Source organism: Meles meles, chromosome 9 (genome assembly GCF_922984935.1).
Source record: "Meles meles chromosome 9, mMelMel3.1 paternal haplotype, whole genome shotgun sequence".
Lineage (NCBI taxonomy): Eukaryota > Metazoa > Chordata > Mammalia > Carnivora > Mustelidae > Meles > Meles meles.
In genome coordinates, this window is record NC_060074.1 from 46,087,017 (window position 1) to 46,106,856 (window position 19,840).

The 19,840-nt window shown below is 56.3% G+C and overlaps 1 protein-coding gene across 4 annotated transcripts in view; it reads right to left on the minus strand.

Moving 5' to 3' along the window:
* The window catches only part of HDAC4 (histone deacetylase 4), a 290,774-nt gene that overhangs the window by 202,834 nt on the left and 68,100 nt on the right, over positions 1–19,840 (minus strand). Inside the window, exon 1 of one of the 4 annotated variants that reach the window (XM_046018155.1) lies at positions 16,039–16,062. The exons of 2 other annotated variants lie outside the window; for them this stretch is intronic. The gene's annotated coding sequence lies outside the window, so the exon portion shown is untranslated. Of the gene's footprint in view, positions 1–9,256; positions 9,317–16,038; positions 16,063–19,840 lie in introns of those variants that run through there. One more of the 4 variants, XM_046018156.1, reaches the window with a different exon arrangement.

Sequence of the window (19,840 nt, forward strand, 5' to 3'; positions counted from 1 at the left end):
TTTTTTTATTTAAAATAAAGCTGCACATCCTTCTAGAAAGGAAACGAAACCGCCCACCTGGCCTGCAGGTTGAGGAGTGGGGTTGGCAACAGTGCCCTGGTGGCCCAGGGTCCCCTGTTTCCAGGAAATACTGGCCCCGGGGCCACCACCAGTCAGCACTGGAAAAGGCTCAGTCTACCGTCAGAACTACCCTTGCCCAGGAGTGAACTTAAGGGGACCAGCAGCTCCACAGACTACAGGCTCCCTGAAACAACAGACTGGAAAAGCCTCTTTTACAATGAGCTCCCCTGGTTCTTAGCCCTCAGGGCCTGCCTTTGCCCACCCAGCTTTTCGGTTAATTTGTAAACACTTGCAAGACCCCGGGGTTCTAGAAAATCCCATTTCAGTAGTGCCTCCCCAGCACTTTCCCAGTAGACGTGAACCCCTGAAGGTAGCTCCCATGGCAAGGGGTAGGTGGTGAGAGGCAAGGTCCTCAACCTCCAAGATGTGGCAGAAAAGTGGGGCCGGGTGGGGGCTCGGATGCGAGTGTCTTTTGGCAAGTCACTAAAGCAGGGCAGCCAGACCCTCCGTAGTTAGACTGATAGGCAGGGGTGGGGCCTGATGAGGGCAGAGACCCAGGATGACCAGCCCAAGGGGCTGTGTCAAGAGTCAAGAGACCAGCCCATGCAGGAGCCTGGGGTCACCACCATATCCCTCCTCCTTAAGAGGCCCAGCCGTGCACAGGGCGCCACTGGACACGCCTTCCCCGCTGTCCTCCCTCCGCTCCCTTCCGTTCAGGCCCATCCACACCCTGCATGGGGACACCAATCTGCCCGGCTGGACACACAGCTCAGGTGTGTCCCAGCATGTCTAAGGGATGGCCTCAACACCCTGGAGGCCGGAAACTGGCTCCATCCTTAGAAGACTTCAGTGGGCAAACACTCAACAGCAAGGGCCTGCTGAGGGCCCCAGCACACTAAAAACAACAGGGGGCTTTATATCATCCACTTGCAGTAAGAAACAGAAAATAAATTTACCCAAAGACATTTCCAGGAAGAGCAGGACCACAGGAGTCATGCCCCTTTCTCCCCTCCAGCCCTATCTTCCACCTCTGGCAAAGCAGGAGGGCGTCTAAGCCCCTGCTTGTGCTCGTCACCCCGGGACTCAGACGGGGACCAAACCACCCACACGTGTACCCAGAGGGAAGGTGAGGGAGGCCCTGGGGCTGTGAGGGTAGCTGAGTCACAGAGCACATTCTTGCTCCCAGGGACAGATGGGAGCCCCTCAACAGACCCATATCTTAGACCGATTCTCTGGGAGCCGCGGTATAGGCTGATGGGATGTCCAGAGTGCACTCAGATTCTACGAGAGAGACGGCGGTGGCAATGGGGACAGAAAACGGGAGAGGTGAAATAGATGTTTAGGAGAAGGAACAAATGCATGCAGAAAATTCATGCAACACTGAGTGTGAAGAAAAAGAGGAGTCCTAGCTGGCCCGGGATTCTGGGTGGGTGAGAGCGTCCTTTCCCAGGAGGGAAGAAGAGTGGCAGTCAGTAGGGACAGAGAGAAGCATGCACAGAAACCCTAAAGTCCATTGTGGGCAAGGCTCAGGCACGAAAGCAGGGCTGGACACACAAGACGGAGCACAGGGCAAGCCTGCCCGGGAGCACGGGAAGGAGAGGCCGGGGTGAGCTCGGAAGACCTCCAAGGCAGCCTGCTCCGCCTTCAGGCCCTCGGTATCTCCCTTGGGGACACCGTGAGCACAGGATGGTTAACACTGGGCAAAGAGTGAGAAAAGCTAGGCTCCTGTTCTTCCTCAAAAGATGGGCATCATCCACCAAGAGCCTCAAAGCCTCTGTTTGTCCAACAGCGGGAGCAGTCAGGTCTCCGGTGGGAGAGCACCCGTCCAATCCAACTTTCACAGCCACCAGCCGTCCACCAAGGGTCTTCTTACAATGTGGAAGGATGGTTATACTAAAACAGTAAGTGTAAAATGCAAAATAGCAAAATCTCATATTCATCAAGAACCCAGTAATGGAGAAAGCAATAAGACACAAAAGAACACCAGGAAAGGGACAGGACAGAAACCCACGCACGTGGTCACAGCCATGACCTACAGTGACGGGATTAGAGGAGGATCAGGAGGGGTTTTTCCCCACCTTCAAATACACTTATTCTTCTAAGACTTTCCCAAAACAAACAGTTCCTATTTCGATGATTAAAAAGGAAAAAAGCAAAGCATCACTGCCTGTCCAAGAGAAGGCTCCTGTCCTCTTGCCTCCATGCCTGTACATCCTGAAAGCTCTTCTTTTGTGTCTGGTTTACTGCTCCGACTGAATGTCATCTATTTCTTAAATAAAACGTCCTCACCAAAACCGACAGAACAACAGAGTCACTGCCAACGATCTTCTGTGTGCAGAGAGCACAGAGATGGCCAGCGGCCTCTTCCCTGGCCTCCTCCTTGCTAAACCAATGAGGAGCATCCTAGTAAGCAACAAGCCAATGACTTAAGCCATCCTTCCTCTAGGGTTCCCAGCTTGGGGACAAATGGATGCCTGGCTGGTAGTGGCTCCTGACATGCCACCTCCCCGCCTTCCCCCTGATCCAGGCCCTGACAGCAGTCAGCAACTAACCCAATCATCACAGAGAGAGCTGGGGATGCCAGCACCCTCAATGTCCCCATTCTGCAGGTGGGGACACTGAGGCACAGAGGCTCCGATATGGTCCAAGTTCCCGGGGCAGGGGAGGACAGCACCCAGGCAGGACCGTAAGCAGACAGATACCAGCAGCTGTCCTGGAGCTTGTAAAAGTGTGCAGAGTGCACTTCCACTGGGACCTACGTCACGCTCACAGCGGCACACGCACCTGCGGACTTGGCCGCGTGCATGCCTGGGGGACAGACGCCGTTGCCGTCTTCTGGAGGGGTCTCATTACCACCTGGGCAAGGATCCCTGCCCAGCAGATCAGAGCCCCCGCCCTCGGGCGCCACAGCCCAGCTCCAGCTGTTTTTCCCTCTTTCAGCGGGTACTTTCTCTCTGAGTGCAGACACTCAGATTGTAAAGGTCACGACATTTCCCAGAGCCTCGGAGCCTGTCAGGGCTTCCTGGGATCAGGGTCCCAACACGGGCTGGCATTTAGAAGCAGCCTCAGGAGTCCTGTTGCACGACTTAGCATTTCTCTGATCAGTTCTGGCCCTTCTGTGAACACAGTCCTTAAATAACAAAGCTCCGGGGTACTTCCCGGTGCGCCTGGGGCTTCCTGGGGTCGCGGGTGGGGGCTAGAGCGAGGCACAGGAATCAGAGTTTGTCTCCCTGAGCCCAGAAGATTCTTGCAGCAGATACGCTCAGAGACACTCACTGCTCCCCAGGCCTGTCTAAATCAGAGGATCTTGGAACTATTTGCTCTCATTTCCCTTGACATTCAGTATTTGATTATTCTTGCCAAAGAAACGGAACAGTGATCTAGATGGCTTCCAAAAGATGTTCCCTGGGGCACAGGAAAAAATAACAAAACTTCCATTTCTGTGTATTTTTATATTTAAAAAAAGAATTATCTTTATGCTACTTAATGTAAAGACTGGGCTGCCCCCCACCCTGCCCCCTGCCCCTATCAGGGACACAACAAGGTCCCCTAGAAGCCAGGATGGGGGCATGAGGGGCTGTCTTGGCCTGGGTCCCCTCTCCGCCTTGGGGGCCTGACCAAGAAGCTCTGTGTCAGCTCTGCTGGAAGCAGGTGCAGGGAGAGTGACCAGGGTGCAGGTGCACCCTCGAAATTTCCACGAGTGGTAGGTGACTATCCAGATCTCCAAAATGGGGGACAAGGGGGCACTGCACCTCTGTGAATGCTCGGAGGGTGCGAGCCCACTGTCCCACTGTCCCGAGAGCACTGTGCTCCCTGGGGGGCCAATGACACCCCCCCCATCCCATAAGCCACAGCGCTACCTGGTTCACAGGTGCACAGGTGACCCAGAGCTCAGTGCCAGCCCTGGAGGACTCCACGGTGTCTTCTCTCTCGTGATGTCAGGTTTTCCTCAGGAGAGGGTCGCTCCTGTGCCCCTGCCTCCACCTGCCGATCTGGCCAGGCCCCAGGGCCGCGCAGCACACCTGCCCCAGAGACTAACACAGCTGCCAAGGCCACACTGCCCCTGGGTGGTGGGGGCAGGGGGGCTCACACTGCCTGGGGGTGGCCCACACAGCCCAAGGAGCCCCACACTGTCCAAAGGAGCCCCACACTGCCCTGGGGGGGCTCACACTGCCCAGGGGTGGCCCATACTTCCTTGGGGGAACCCCACACTGCCCAAAGGAGCCCCATACCACCTAGAGGGGGTCCCACACTTCCCAGAGGGAGCCCCACACACTGCCTAGGGGCTCACACTGCTCAGGGGGGCCCCGCACTGTCTAAGGGAGCCCACACTGCCCTGGGGGGCTCCACACAGCCTGGGGGTAGCCCACACTGCCCTGGGGGGAGCCTACACTGTCCAAGAGAGCCCCTAGAGGGGCTCATACCACCTAGGGGGGGCCCCACACTGTCCAGGGAGCTCACGCTGCCGGGGGGGCCCACACTGCCCAGGGGAGCCCCCCACTGCTCAGCCTCCCAGGGGAAATGAACGTCACCCATTGACAAGTCCAATCCACAGGCAATTCTATTGTTGCCTCCAGTAGCCACACAATGGTCAAGAAGCTGTTCTCATTTGCTTCCTCATTGGAAGCCTCTAAGCAGGTGACCAAGGGGACAGAGCCAAGAGCCAACTTTGAAACAAAGCACAACAGAAAAGCGGTTTGTACATCCACACCGGTGAAGCGCAGAGGCAGGAGCTGCACGCGGGTGGCCAGCCGGCTCACCACCAGTCTGTGGGGTCACCGTCACCCTTCAGAGGCAGCAGCAGCTCTGCTCACTAGACAAGGCAACCCTCTTTCTGGTGCCCATGCTGCCACTGGGGGACAGTCCATCGGTCCCACTCTCTGCTCCGCAGACTCACGTCCAGCTCAGGAGCTGTGGACACAGAGACCAGAGGGCCGGGGGACAGGGCACCGCAGCGGAGAGGACAGGCCTTGCCACATGCACCTGCCCAGGACGCTCTCTCTGCAGCTTCCCAGGAGGAACAGGAGCAAAGCTCTTCCCCATGTATTTAAAAGTAGCACACATGCATACACACACGTGACAATGGAAGTCACGGGACCTATCAACATCACTGGCATTTTCTTCAGCAACCACCGCCTCCTTCTGGGCGCTCTCTGCAGCCCGCAGACTAGTTGAATCGGTCTAGGACTTGCCCCCAGTTCTCTCTTAATTCACATTTTTGTTTAAAGTTCCTATATTCTCCCTAGAGTTAAGACCATGACAGCCATATCGTGGAACAGCAGTCGCATCTGACAAGATGTCTGGTGGCAACACAGGCCGCCCCGCCGCAAGCCCGGGGGTGTGGAAGCTGCACTTGAAGCGGCTCCTGCCCACCCACAACTGTTTGTCGCAAACCCCCCCCATCTCCTCTACGGGCCCGGGTGACCCCGAGAGGCACATGTGCCCTCTACACATGAGCAGGAACCGCACAGCGTGGGGAGGAGGAGCAGAGGCGGGGCAGCCCGGCCTGCAGAGCGGGGCCACGCCAGCATGCACTCGGCCAGCCCGCCGGGGTCTTCCCATGCCTGATCTTCACAGACACCCTGCAAAGTTGCTGGCTCCACAAACCACATTACAAAGAACCAGGACAGCCACGGGGAGGTCAAGGATGCAGTCCCAGGTCAAGCTGGTGAGCGGCAGCTGTAGCTGGCAGTGGAGCTGTCTGGCCGGGGCCCCCTCCCTGCACCCAGCACCCAGCATCCTGCACCCAGCACCCTGCACCCAGCACCCTGCACCCAGCACCCGCTTCTGCGGCTTGGGGCACAGCAGGATCACAATGGACATGGAGCTCTCCATCCTGGGCTTGCACTCAGGCCACTGCTGCAATCAGTTCTGACGCCGGCCTGACGGCCTGGGGCTGAATGGAAAGGGCTCTGGGATGCAGGCCCAGACACTCCGGTCCGTCGGAGTGGCCAGGAGACAGTGGTCACCTCGTGCTGCTGCCGCTTGCCTACCTGCCCAAGAAACCTAACGAGAGGATCCACTGTGTGAGAAGACCCCTCGTGCAGGAGTCCGCTCATGGTCGGCCCCCTCTGCCACACGCTGACGACGCTCCCAGGCGCCAGGCCACCCAGCCAGCAGGCATACCTGCCCTGCACAACCCCACCAAGCCACTGAGGCAATGGTGACTGAAGCTCAGGACTGCTCAGGAGACCCAGCTCAGGACTGCTCGAGGCCCACCGGACAGGCTGGGGCCCAGCCTGCTCAGGCTATACCAGCCCAAGACCCAAAAACAAGAGGAGACTCCTATGAAGACTGTGGTCACCAATCCAGAACATCGGAGAAAACGGAGACCCAGTGAGGGACAGCCGATTTTCACAACATGAAGGTCAGCGGTGTTCCTCCAACCAAGGAGCAGCAATCTGTTACACAGCTGCCCAGAGCCCTCCCCTCAGGGCTGCTGCTGCCGTGCGTGCGCCCGTCCCCAGCATCACTGTCACCGACGTGGGCGACGGGACCAGGAGGAGGCAGTGGTTAAGTAAAATGTGGGAGAGACCCCACGCCATGGGTCAGTCAGCTTGAGGAAATCCTAATGGGTGAACATGCACACAATCCAGTCATACCATGAAACAATCAATCAATGGCCTAAAACAGAAACCCGAATCACCAAACTACAGAATCCTCCTGCCCAAAAGTGCAGCAGAAGGTGGGCTCAGCGCCTAGCAGGGCAAAACCAGACAAACCCAGGATCCAACCTGGACTCCCCGGTGGATCTGGCTGGTCCCCTGGACAAGCTGTGACCTCTCAGAGGCTGGCACACCCCCCAGCATCACTAGGACAGAAGATGCTTCCAGAACCTGACTTGTGGGAGGGACCCATAACCACAGCAGCCCTTCACCCGGGGGCGACACTGGGGCACCTCGGGGGCAAGAAGGAACACACCCGCAGATCTCCTGGGCCCCGCCACCTCTCCATCACAACCCTTGTTCAGCCCAGCCACCTGCAAGAGTCCCAGGTGCTGAGACCCTCGTTTATCTGCACCACGACCCTCGGGGGCCTTCAGTCCCGTCCACCATCCTCGTTTCAGTCCTGCTTTATCCCAACCCCAACGAGCAGCACACATGAGCACCATGCACCATGCACCGGCCGCATTTTATAAAGCCCCGAGACCAGGGTTCAAGCGCTCTTCAGCAGAACCTGCCAGGACCGAAAGCCTCACAGGTCACCTCCCGGGCCTGGATGTGGCATCTCCCCAGCAGAATCCTTTCCATCCAATTACTCAGAACCTCTCGTAGACTTAACTGTGTCACACGACGGATAATATTATTTCCTCAAACACATACTGTGCCAGGAAACACCCCTTATGTGTCAAATATTTACAAAATGGGAGGGGGACACCTGTCATCATGAACAGCCCCCAAAAGTCAATGCAGCGATGATCAAACTTTTTTCTTTGCCCAGCACAGAGACAGCAGCCCCTCCAGGCTATTTTAGATGGGGCCCAGCACGGGCTGAGACCAGCGGAAGACCCACCCCACCCCAGACACAGTGCGCAGCTCCAGCTCCCGCTCAGGGCGTACAAGCAAACAGAGGGGAGCACACTCTGGAGGGCTGCCCTACACGCGCAGGGTGAGGACAAGCTCGTCACACAAAGTCACGTGATACTCAACAGGGGAGTGCCCACACACTCACTGGCCTGGAACCGTTCCGAAGTGCACACATCAACAAGAGGACTCCCTGAGTGAGAAGAAGGGTCAAGGGCGGCATCATGCAGCAAGGTCTGTCTACACTGGCTGGATCCCAGTGACTTTACAGACCCCAGACTGTGTAAAGTCCATGTGGATGTCCGTTTGCCGGGGTGTCCTGTTGCCCTGCTCAATCTGGCTGCTCCCAGAGTGTGTAACATGAGAGGGACACAGCAGACAAGCCAGACCAGTGCAGGGACACAGCTGAGGACAGAGCAGATGGGAAGGCGCAGGGGTGGGGAAGGGGGAGGGGCAAGGGAAAGGACGGATGGAAAGGGGGAAGGGGGCAATAATGCCAGAAGACTTCCTCTATTGTATTCTAAAGAACTTCTCCTAAATTCCCTCAATGGACACCCTTTTCCCCACCACTGAGGAAATGTCTGTTCCTTATGACCAGATGAACCCCTGCCTGGAACCACCGGTGTGCACGTCTGCAACACGGGCTTCCTCTCATGCCATCTTCCCAACAGCCTTGAGAAGGACCACAAATTCAGCACTGTGCCGACACCGCCCAGGCCACTCACTGTTAAAATATTTCCAACACAAGCAAGCCTCTTTTTTAATCCAACCAGGAAATTCAAAAGGATTAAGCCTTCTATTTTCAAGTAACTGAATAGAGGACAGATCCTCAAGTCTTCCTTCTAGAGCCTTCCTCTGTTAAGTGGCCACTAGCCACAGGTGGCTACTTAAATTAAAATGAATTCAAATTAAATTAAATGTGAAGTTCTACTCCCCAGGTGCACTGGCCCCGTCTGAGTGCTTGATTGCCACACAAGGCTAATGGCGACGGTATCTGGCACGGTAGCTGCGGGCCACTTCCACTGTCGTGGGAAGTCCTGGATTAAAGGACCGAGAGGTCCCCATTCACAAAGCCATCTTTGTGTCGTGGTGTCTTTTCCTCTGCTCCCAGCTGCAGCGGCCTCTGTTCTACGAACGTGGGTGAAGCCGGGCCGAGCGGGAACGCAAATACACAAGTGGGACGAGCACACAGTCCATTCCCCTCAAGGCCTGGGCAGCTGTGAAAACGCCCAGCTTTCCCCTCACCAGTTCTTACAGACTTTTTCCAGACTCCTCTCGTCTTGCTTTCTCCTTTTCCATGATCGCACAGCGCTTGGAGGGAGGAGAAGCAAAAAGCCCATGACTCATGTTGCGCAGTCTATCTGTGTAAACCCACATGGCCCCAGAAGGAAGGTAGGGGAGCCAGTCCTCGCAGCACCGTGAATACCCACCCTGGGGAAAGGGCTCTGAGCTCCGAGCTCTCTCTCCCCTCTGGGGCCACCTGGCCAGGCAGGCGAGGTCTGACCCTCCTCTGTGTCCCCCCAACTCCGGTGGTGAAGGCTGTCCCCCACATCTGCTCCTCCATTTCCTCCTCAGGCTCCACAGAGAACAGGGCCTTCCCACATAAGCCCCTGCAGGCAAAGGGCCCAACAGCTCCCCCAGGAAAGGGCCTGTCTCCCACCTCCTCCACCTACCAGCCGGAGGCGCCGTCTGCAGAGGGAGCGCATCCTCTCTCCCCCACTCCTGGCTCTGGAAAGTCGGCCTCCTCTCCCAGCCCCTATCAGAAATGCTAACAGGTTTTGTGGTGTATTTTTAGAGCTTGTGAGTTTCTCACTCCTGTGGAATGTTCCTCCTGCCTGTCTGGCCCGAGCATAACCGTCCTCCATCGGCTCAGAGAGTAACCACAAGTCTCGGACAACTCGGAACGAGGCCAAGCGAGGCCCTCCACGCAGGGCCACCTTCCCAAATCCTGCTGATGCTCTGCAAACTTGCTTCTTTGGGAAACACGTACGAGAAAGATGTCATCAACGCCACCGTGGTACTGGATTGCGGATGCTGGCAGAACACCCCACGGTTTGGGTCCCCAGCGGACGAGCTCACCACTGCTATCAAGGAGGTCATGCCTCAGACTGAAGACACCTAGCTTTTCCTTCTTAAAAATTAAATAAGACGGTTAGTGTGAGCCCTTTACAAGCTCGTCATCACCGTGCAGAGCCTGGAACAATTCTGCAGTCACGGAGAGATAGTTCAGGGCAATCGGTGGCCTGAACTGAAGCCCAGCAAAGCGAACGGAAGACACCTGTAGTGGCACAGCTCGCGACCTGTGACAAAAGGCAGCTGGGACACCAGCAGGGCTCATGCGGAAAAACCAAGGTCTCTATTCGAGCTGGAGAACATTTTCTCCAAAGGAGCACGTGGCCCCTCCACGGGGGAGTCCAGGGGAAGTTTCCAGGGATCTTCAGAGTCAGGGCAAGTACAATGCCAACAAATTCATCTGTTGCTCCAACGAGGCCATGGCACCACACAGGTCCCCCTCGGCTGGCTGGGATGGGAGCAGAGCGTGGAGACTGCTGAGCAGAATCCAGGTGTGAGGGAAACTCTGCTGTCCTCGAGGCAGCTCAAAGACGTGCCAGCAGACCTGGGAAAAAGCACTTCCCTCGTGGGAGGGGACTCCACATGCTGGTTTTGCCCAGGGGCTCCAAACATCTCCAGTATCCTCCTTTTTTCAGCTGCGCAGTGGAAGGAACCAAGAAACCCAAGGACACTGGGCACTGCTGGCCAGCCCTGAAGCCCAGGCCCCAAGCCCCCCAGGAAAACAGCACCCCCTCTACTTCTGCTTGGCCTGAGGGTAGCAGGGGCCCTGTGGACATGGAGCATTTTAAATGAGTACCCCCTTTGGGAAAAACTGTCCATGGAGGAAATCATCTAACAGTCATTCACTCTTAAGAAAGCAAGTCCCCTTTTCCCCTCCCCAAAAGCGGCTCTCAGGTTGAATTCTACCCCATCACAGGGTCCTTGCTGAATGCTGTGACATGAGAACTGGTATTCCCAAGAGGGAAAGGTTTGGGGGGGCTGGTTAGAGAGGGGCTAGAGAGATGCTCACCCCATTGTCCTGAGTGGGCATCAGGCCTCGTCAGCAGCAGGAGCAAGGGCAGGCCTGGGGTGGCCCAAACGATGGACTCCAGGGAAACCACCGGAACCAGACAATTAGAAATAATTGCTTCTTGCTTTCTATCTACACTAATGTATTTACTTTTGTCTTTCTCTAGTGCCTAGGTGAACTTCCGCTTCTTCTCCTCACCCAGACCACCATCTTCGATAAAGGCAGCCGGTTTCACCCTCTTGCAACGTTCCCCCCAAACACCTCCGATGGTCGTGGGTGGAGACCAGTGGCCAGCACAGAGGTGACCGCTGGCCACAGGCACGGCCCCGCTGCTCTCCCGGGGCTCCTCTCACTGCAGCCGTTTTGCTTTATTCTCCTCTTGAAACCCTCATAACATTTCCAGTGCTGTTTTTTGACTCCTGGCTGAGGAAACCGACCAGTTGAGTTGTTGCCTCACTGATCGGCTCATCGAGGGAAGAGTTCGAGTCAGCCCTGCTCGCCATCCGTGGCATTTGTGGAAACAGCTCATTCGTTAACTGCACTCTCTAGCAACCAGAGGCCCGTTCCTCATTCTTAAAAAGAAGCTGCTGCAGCTGTGTTTTCTGCACAGACAGCAGGGGACGGCACGCATCCACGCCTCCTGGGCAGGCTCAGGCACAGGACCTTTGGTCCGGGACTCTGGCACCCACTCAATGCCCAAGGTCCCCTTCCCCCGGGGTCCCTGTCAATGTTGAGCCTTGGGCCCCCATCGAGCATCTACTAAGGATCCCAGCCTCTGGAACCAGTGGCCTCCTGGACCCCTCTCTCCCTGGCCCTCCCCTCACTAAGCATAGCCCCCAAGCAGGCAATCCAGCTCCACCATGAGAGGGCCTGTGTCTCCACCCAGGCCCAGGGACAGAGGCCTGCTGACCTCAGAGAAGGTGCTGAACCTGGTCCCTCATTCGTGGATGAAATGAATGCAGGATACCTGCAGGGCAGAGCCCAGGAACCCCTCAGCCCACAGGGCCCTGGGTGGGCGGGGCCCTGGGTGGGCATGGCCAGGCCCTGCCTGGAGTGGGGGTGGGGCGGGCAACAAGGCTTCTGTCCTGCCCTGAGGGCCCAGTAGACACCACGGAGAGTGGGGAGGGATGCCAGGTGGTGGCTTGGTGTTCTTTCACTATTAATAAAGTGAAGAGCAGACTCACACGGTAGACCCAGCTGAGCTCGCAAGGCTCCTGGGAAGCTCAGCTGGAATAACAGAGCATTCGAGAAAACATCCTAAAAGCTCCGTGTGCAAAACAAATTGTTTAAGTCTGTTTAAACTTCTTGCTCCTTCAAAAGACATGCTGTTTTAAAGAAGATTCAGGCCTGAGGGAAAGTTGTACACAGATGACGATGTTCCCCTTTGCTGGGCTCCATAAACACCACTGTTTTCCACTAAGAGGCCCCAGGAGGCAGGAGCCCAAAGGCTGGGCTGCCCCGTCGGGCCTGCAGACGCTGCTGGTACCTGCTTCCCAAACTATTCAGTACAAATGCCTACTTTCCACCAGAAACAGGATTCTACCTAGGGTTTTCTAAAGCTAGCAAAGAAAAGAAAGAAAATGAAAAGGATTTGGGGCCAAGGTCTTCATGGTGACCCGCAGGGCCCAGCTGAAGGCGAGTGGCAAGGGGCAGGCAGTCTGGATGGCACCCATGCCCGGATCATTCAGGAGTCCAGCACCTTCTGCGCCGGCCGAAGGCTCAGTAAGTGTTTCTCTAAGTACAGATGAGAAATCAATTAGTATGGCACAGATATAGGCATGTTCAGCTTCATCTCATGTTCTGCTGTGTCCCCTAACTGCAGGGATCGTCACCCCGCAGTAAGCAACAGGTTTCTCTAAGAGGTAGTAGATGTATCAGGAATTGATGTAAGGACTTTGTTTGGCAAACCTCTAACCTCGGTACAATTTCTGGAACATTCCTCACTCCTTCTGCATGGTTTTGCAGAGCCTTGCTCAGGAGAGCACTGTGGGTCTGCACCCCCTTTACTGGGGAGTCTGGGTCTCCCCAAAAGCCATGCCACAGGCGTTCCCCACCCCCACCCAGGCACTCAGAGCTGACACCAGGACAGACCACTCCTGCCCCTTCCTTGTGGAAGCAACTCTGCTGAAGCCCAGAAAGGGGCAAAGGGCTTTCTGGTCTTTTCTCTACCCTTTTTTGTATTTTTGCATATATAACACTATTTCTGCATGAATTATTTTCAAAAGAGAATGCCAAAATAAGTTCTACAAGTTTCCAGATTTGTAGGCAGGATAAATAAGAACTCAGTTTGGTTTTCAATCATGTTCAAATTATTTGCATATGTGCAGCTTAGTTTCATTTAGTTCCTAAATTCTAGCCATTCCTAGACAAATGGACCGATGAAACTTGCATTTCAAATTTAAATGTATTTATACACATACTCACACACACACACACACATAAGTGCACATGCCCAGTTAAGTCTGTATAGACAAATCCTTAGCAAACACTTTTCTGAAGCCCATTACCTAAACACATTTGGGAATACAGCTGTCACTGCCCTCACAGGCCATGAATCTCAAAGACATTCAAGATGACCATGCAGGCGGCAAACAGAGAAGGATCAGGTTACCTCTCTGTCAGAGGATGAAGAACTGTGGGTAAACTCAGAGGTGCGGTGCCACAGCAGAAATTATCCTTGCTGTTTTAGACTGCCTACATGAGGGAATCATCACGTTTAAATGAGTTGATGATTCAGGATCTCAAAGAATGCCTCCAACAGTCCTGCTTCTAGAATCTGATGATGGATCTGGGTTCACAGATACCTAGCTCTTCCCCAGAAGTCTCGTCTCTGAAGAAATCCCCAATTTCTGCTGTTTTCCTGGCACGTCCCATCTCTTCCTACACTTTGAACACAGAAAATGTTCAGCCCCTGCTGGGATTCTCGGGCCGACGGTCAGTCAGATGGAGGCCACTGCCCCAAGGTCAGAGGTCAGTGACTGCGACTACAGAGAGTCAGTGACTGAGTGGGCTGACACCTCCACCCAAGCTGTGCGATCCTGGGTGAACACACGTCCGGGCCCCTCATGTAGCCTGTCCCTCAGTTGCCAGACCACAGAGACCTGACCACGCTCCAGGCTCCAGGCCTTCAGTCCTCATGCAAGACCAAAGCCGGGAAAAATGTTCTTCATTTAAAACAAGCCATCAGACACCTGCTCAACAGCAGGGATGGCCACCGGGGCAGGGTCCCCAGCACTGCCCAGCCGTTGGCAGAACCGAGACCCTCAGACAAGGCCCCAGCACCCACTTGGTTTAAAAGGTGACAGGGGGGTATGTGGTGGGGGGACAGTAAGAACAAAGGCAGGACCCTCACCCCCTGGTACCCTGGACAACAGCTGGGGATCCTCACCTTGTTTCCCACCCAGTCCCACGCTGAGCAGGGACTATTCAAAGAGAACCTTCTGCAAAAGGCTTCTGAGATGCATGGGATGTTTGGGGATGCATAAGGAGGGCCTGAATCCCTTGTTCCCTTCTGCTCCACCTCCCTTGGGAGCTAGGCACCCCAAGCCCAGCACGACAGAGAGCAGGGGCCATGGGCACTGCAGGCCTGGGGACAGTACTGGCCATGCTCCTCTTCCGGCCCTACACACGCCAAGGCTGCGCTGCCAGGAAGGCTCTGCCTTCTTATGACATCAGGTACCCAGAAGGGTCTGGAAACTGAACACAAAGGAGGGCAAGAGCCCTGGGCACACAGCCTGTACCTAGAATGGGCTCTGTGCCCCAGTGGCCATCCTCTGCCAGGCGGGGGTTCTGCACCCAAGACCCTCAGAGACACATGGGCTGTTTTCAGAAACACGAAGAAGGGGTTATATTTAGCAACAAAGCACCACAGAGCCTGAGACACAGACACAATGGCAGCCTCCCTGTGGTGCCCAAAAGACCCTGCTGGGGTGAGGCAGGCCTTACGGGCTGGCAGCCAGACCAGCCAGGAGTCCTGGGGGCCTGGTCCTCTGCATGGTGACAGCAGCCCCGCCCCGCCCAGAAACCAGGGCACTCCTGCTCCTCGGCCTTTCACAGCTCACCGTGGGTTCTCAAGGGTCAAACAGCAGCTCCTGTTTGAGAAAATGATTTCAGGGAAAGTTCTATTTCCTTGGATAATTTTCTGACAACCACGCTTAGTCTTCTAAACACCACTGGGTAGGTTTTTTTCAAGTTCTCTTTCTGAACAGTTGCAATGGAACAAGGCTGTTGGGGTGTTTCACGTTTTCTCCCAGGACAGGGATCTAGGACCAGCGCACACATCTCCCCGTGTCAAGGTGAGAATCTCTGCACTCCGCTTCTGACATTTCCTACGTACACTGAACACACAAAGCCCAGGGGCAACACCCAGCAGAGACCCCATGTCTGCCCGGAAACAAAGGCCCCACAGCCAAGAGCTGGGAAACCGAGCCGACCTGTTGCCAGAGGCCGGGCCTGGCTGAGATCCCTGCCGCCGCCCCAGCGGTGAGACCCCCGGTACGGCACTCGCTCTCTGGGCCTATTTCCTCACAGTGAAATGGGGTTATAAAAGGACCTGCTTGTACAGGTGTGTTCGAAGGATTCTGTAAGAAATTCCACTCGCTTGCTTAGCATGGGCCTAGCAGCCAGAGAGCACAGCGTAAATGCTGGCTGTGGTTTCAGAGATGATAGAGTGACCGCCCCATGGGTAAGTTCGTGTCGGGACTTGATGGACCCACAGACCTGGCTCCACCTCACTGAGCTGGGCCCCTGGTGACACAGGACAACAAGATGATCTGAGTGGCAGTCAGCACAGATGTTTGTAACAACCCGCTGAGGCTTTAAAGCAACCCAGAGGCAAGAGACTGCAGCCAAGATTCCTAGGTTTTTTCCCAAGGGGTCTTCTTACCAAAGTACGGAATCGACAGATCTCTCTGAAAGACCAGCCAATGGAAAATCACAGTAAAAGAGATCGTCTTGATGTTTAGACAAAGGCGAAACATGAGGGAGGTACCCCACTTCAGGGCAAAGTGGGGCGTGTGTGGTACAGTCGCACAGGGCATGGGTGACGGGGCCTTGGTGTCCCAGGAGAGGTCGGCAGCACCCCACAGCAGGGCACAGGGGTGGCGAATGGTCCCCTGCCCCCACAGACAGTGCCCACACCCCAGCGAACCGCAGACCCCCTTTCCTCCTACCCCACACCCCACCACAAGGCACAGAGGCTGGAGGGGAGACGGCAGAGGCCCCTGTTCCGCACCCGTGGAGTTCCGACATCCTAAGGTGACCAGCTAGTAAGTCGCCAGGCCACATGGGACGGCCCGCGCAGTTACACAACGAGACACGGAGAACCCGCACAGTTTCCTCAGAAGAGTGAATCGCAGTGGGTCTGCACTTTACCTTAAGCGGAGCCTCTGGTTTGCGTCCCGGCGGCCCCTCCAGAGCCAGTCCTCTCGGGCCGTCCGCCGTCTCCCGACTCGCCGGGAGGAGAGTCGGGCCGTGGCCTGCCGGCGCCCACTGATGAGGACTGCATCGCCCCGCCCCGACATCTGGTTTCTATTTCATCCCCCTGTTGTCACATTACATAACAAGCAAACGCTGCGCGGGCTCACCGCAGACACAAGGCTCTGACGCCCAGAGCGCGGGCTCCGGCAGCCGGCCACCCCCACCACACCGCTGTGCACTTGACCTGGGTTCTGACAGCAACGCCCTCCGGAGAAGACACGGGACAACACCTGCTCCGACCGCTTCTGAGACGGAGTCCCATTCTGAGCTCCTTCTTCTCATTCCACATGCGGATGGGGGGAAAGCATCAGTTCTCTGCGGCCTGAGGTTCATTTTCCAGACCTCGGCCTCAGAGACATACAGGAAGGAGGCCGTGGACTGGGATACGAGAATGGGCCAGAAGCCCCAGCAGCAAGGGTGGGTGTGGGACCCCCAAGGGGAGAAGGCACACTTGAGGCCTGCAGAGGGAGAGCCTGGGAGCAAGTGCTCTGGGAGCTCTGGGGCAGCACTGCGGAGCGGACACGTCCCTCAGCTTGCTCGGGAAGCAGTAGGATTCGTAGTAAGAAAGGCTGCCACACACACTCCAGGTCCCAAGCCAGCAGGAGCCCCTTCCAGGAGTGTGCGGCCCCTCCAGGGCTGCCAACTGCAAACTCAAGCCCCCTGAACCAGCCAACACAGGCCAGGGTCAAGTATGAGGGAGCCAGCGGCACAGAGCTTCCCCAAGGTCACCTGGAGTAGCCCATCAGCTCTAGGCAAGAAGAATCAGACCCTGCAGCCGAGGCACCCATCAGGCAGTCAAGCTCCTATGGGCCTTCGTGCAGAGCAAAAATCTAACCACTAAGCCACAGAGTCTCCTCGGCTGAGTGGCCCAGGGCAGTCGCCGGCTTCCAGGTGAACCATTCTGCACAAAATCTAACCACCACGCCACAAAACTCTCCTTGGCTGAGTAGTTCGGGCAATCACAGCCTCCTGGTAAACCACTCTGCACAAGGGGAAGTGAGAATTTAAAATTTTCTCTTATTACTACACAAAAGCAGCCCGGCTGACTTGATTGGCAAGAAATCAAATGAGGCAGTGGACCTAGTGGTCTGCCCAGACACGGGCGCAAGCCCCTGCACTATCTCACACCCGCCATCTCTTCAAACACCTGCAATCTCCCTCCAAACTCTTTAGACTTCACCAGCCATGTGCTAATTCCGGTCTCAGGCAGCTTTGCGTCTGGGGCAGTCAGACTATACAAAAGCAGGCCTCCCAAGGGCAAGTCAGTCAAGAGAGCGCCCTGCCCCTCAGGAACAGGGTCCCCAGAGAGCACTGCAGGCCTAGGGGGCATAGAGGCACCTATGAGCATGAGATCAACCACAAACCTGTGTCTATGACCATAGTGTGGGAAGACAGGGACAGTCCCCGAAGTGGCTCACGGTGATGACAGGTGAGTGGCAATCCCCTCCACCCCTCGCAGCATGCCCAACCCTTCCCATCCAGCTGCCTCTGCCAGGCTCCCCCTCTGCTTCCCGTTCTGTCCTGCAGGGCCCTCCCCGCTGAGCAGGCAGGACACCTCAGGTCGGATCATAGTGACGGTGTCACAGCACACTCTTCCTCTCCCACCTGCTTCAGGTTCAGCTCTGTCATCTAATTCAGTAAAGGTCTGGGCTCTCTGCTGGTTGCCAGGGATGAAAGCCACACCTGTACCCACACAAGCAATAAAGAGGCCTGGCTGGGAAGCCCCTGGGGCAGCTCCCAGACACCAGAGAGTACCCACTCCTCTCGAGAACAGCGGGCACCAGGCAACACCGGAGCTTGGGGACAAGGGCCACCAAACGTCCAAGGTCTGTGGACTGCTGGCCTGCCCACCCCTCGCTTCCCCTTTGGCCCTCAAAACTGAACACAGCAGCTCCCAGGCCTCTGTGTCCCCAGGTGGGCCACTGGACACAAAGGGGCCTCTTGCCCCAGCTCCCAACGGAATGACTCCCAGAGAAGGGCGCGGCCACTGGCATTCCCACAGAAGATCATGCTTTCTTTCCTTGGGGTTGGGGACGGCATCACCAATAAAGAGGGGAAACCAATAAACAGGGAAGCAGCCAGCACCCCCCAGAGGCTATGCAGCGGTCGTGCCTACTGGGAGAACACTAGGCGGGGCCACCGGCCTGAGGATGAGGTTCCATGGCCACTGCCAGAGGCCGAGCCTGAGCAGAGCCACCAGGCAGGCCTCGGGGCCACAGGACAAAGGCAACAGTCCCTGGTATCCACCTCTGCTTTTCCTCAAATGGCCTCTCAGGGAATGAGTCCCTGCCGGGTCACATTACAAACCAATCCCACAATCCTCCCTGCAGCAGATGCCAATGGTGTTTACCCACATTTACAAAACGGCTCAGGGGCAGGGGATGGCTGTCTGGCCCGCCGTGCTTTGGGGCAGGTTGAGCAGTGTTAGTTCTATCTTACAAAGAAGAAAACAGAATCTCCCTGAGTTTCGCGGCACCCAGCCCCACCGGAGCTCTCTGCACCCCTTGGCGGCGGGATGCCCATCCTCACACTCAGCAGCCTTCATGGCATGCGAGCAAACACGCCTGGCGTCATCGGCACACTTGTTCCACGCCATGTTGCAACGTTTGGCCCTGGCAATGCGGCCTGGCCAGTTCGGTAAGGGCTGTTGAGCCACACGCCATACAAAGAGCAGGAGGAAGCAGCCTCAGCCGGCGTCAGCTGTCTCCATCCCAGACACACAACACCCAGCATCTCGCTCTGCACAGCCGGGAAATGTAGAAGCCTCTCCAGTGTTGCTGGCAGGTTCCAGAAATGAAAGGACACTGGGAACAGAGGGCTCTGTTGGCATGGAGGCCCCGCCCCGTGCCTACAGGGCAGGGCTCCGGAACTCTCTCTAAGGTGAGGAGTAGAGGGCAGCATGACAGAGGAGGGTGGCCTGGGCTCTCCCCGATCACACACATAGCGACAAAAGTGCTAGAACTTCATGTTTGTGTTTCAAACACACAGGAAAATATACACTTCAACTGCATTCCACACCAAATTCCCACGCTTAGACTTTCTAACAACCCCAAAGCGGCCTCTCCCCAGGGGGATGCAGCAGGGGGACCTGTGGGCAGGGCTGGCCTTATCCCTCGGGGACCCCCGAGACTCAAGAGTTCAGGAAGGACCACCTGACATGCTCCCTGGAAGCAGAGACCACATGGTTCCCTCAAGCACTAACGTAACATGCTGGGGAGACAGAGGATACTGCTCAGTAGAAGTCTCCGTGAAAAATCCCAAGTCACAAAAATCACAACCAGCTTTTCTCAGTTGAGACTTGAGGGATCTCAGCAACACAATAAAATCATCACCGTCAATCAAAAGGCACCAGATGCCAATGCATGCTCACGGCTGGCTTCACCCAGTGGCCCCCAGAGCTGGGGCTGGACAGCAGACGGGGCAGGCCAGCCTGCGGGGCAGAGTGGCATTTGGGGGGCCGGGGCGGGGGGACACTACCTCCTAGCCAAATCATCTCAGTGCCGTCACCATGCCCTCTGCCCTGGGATCCAAGTCCACGAGGGGCCAACGAGAAACGCTGCCATCCCAGATCCGCACAGATGGTGAGGAGCCACCAAGCCCCTCTCCGCAGAAAGCACAGACCTTGAGCGTGCGTCTCCTCCATGATTGCCGAGGGGTCAGACACAGTGTGCACACACAAGGGCACATACACGCGTGC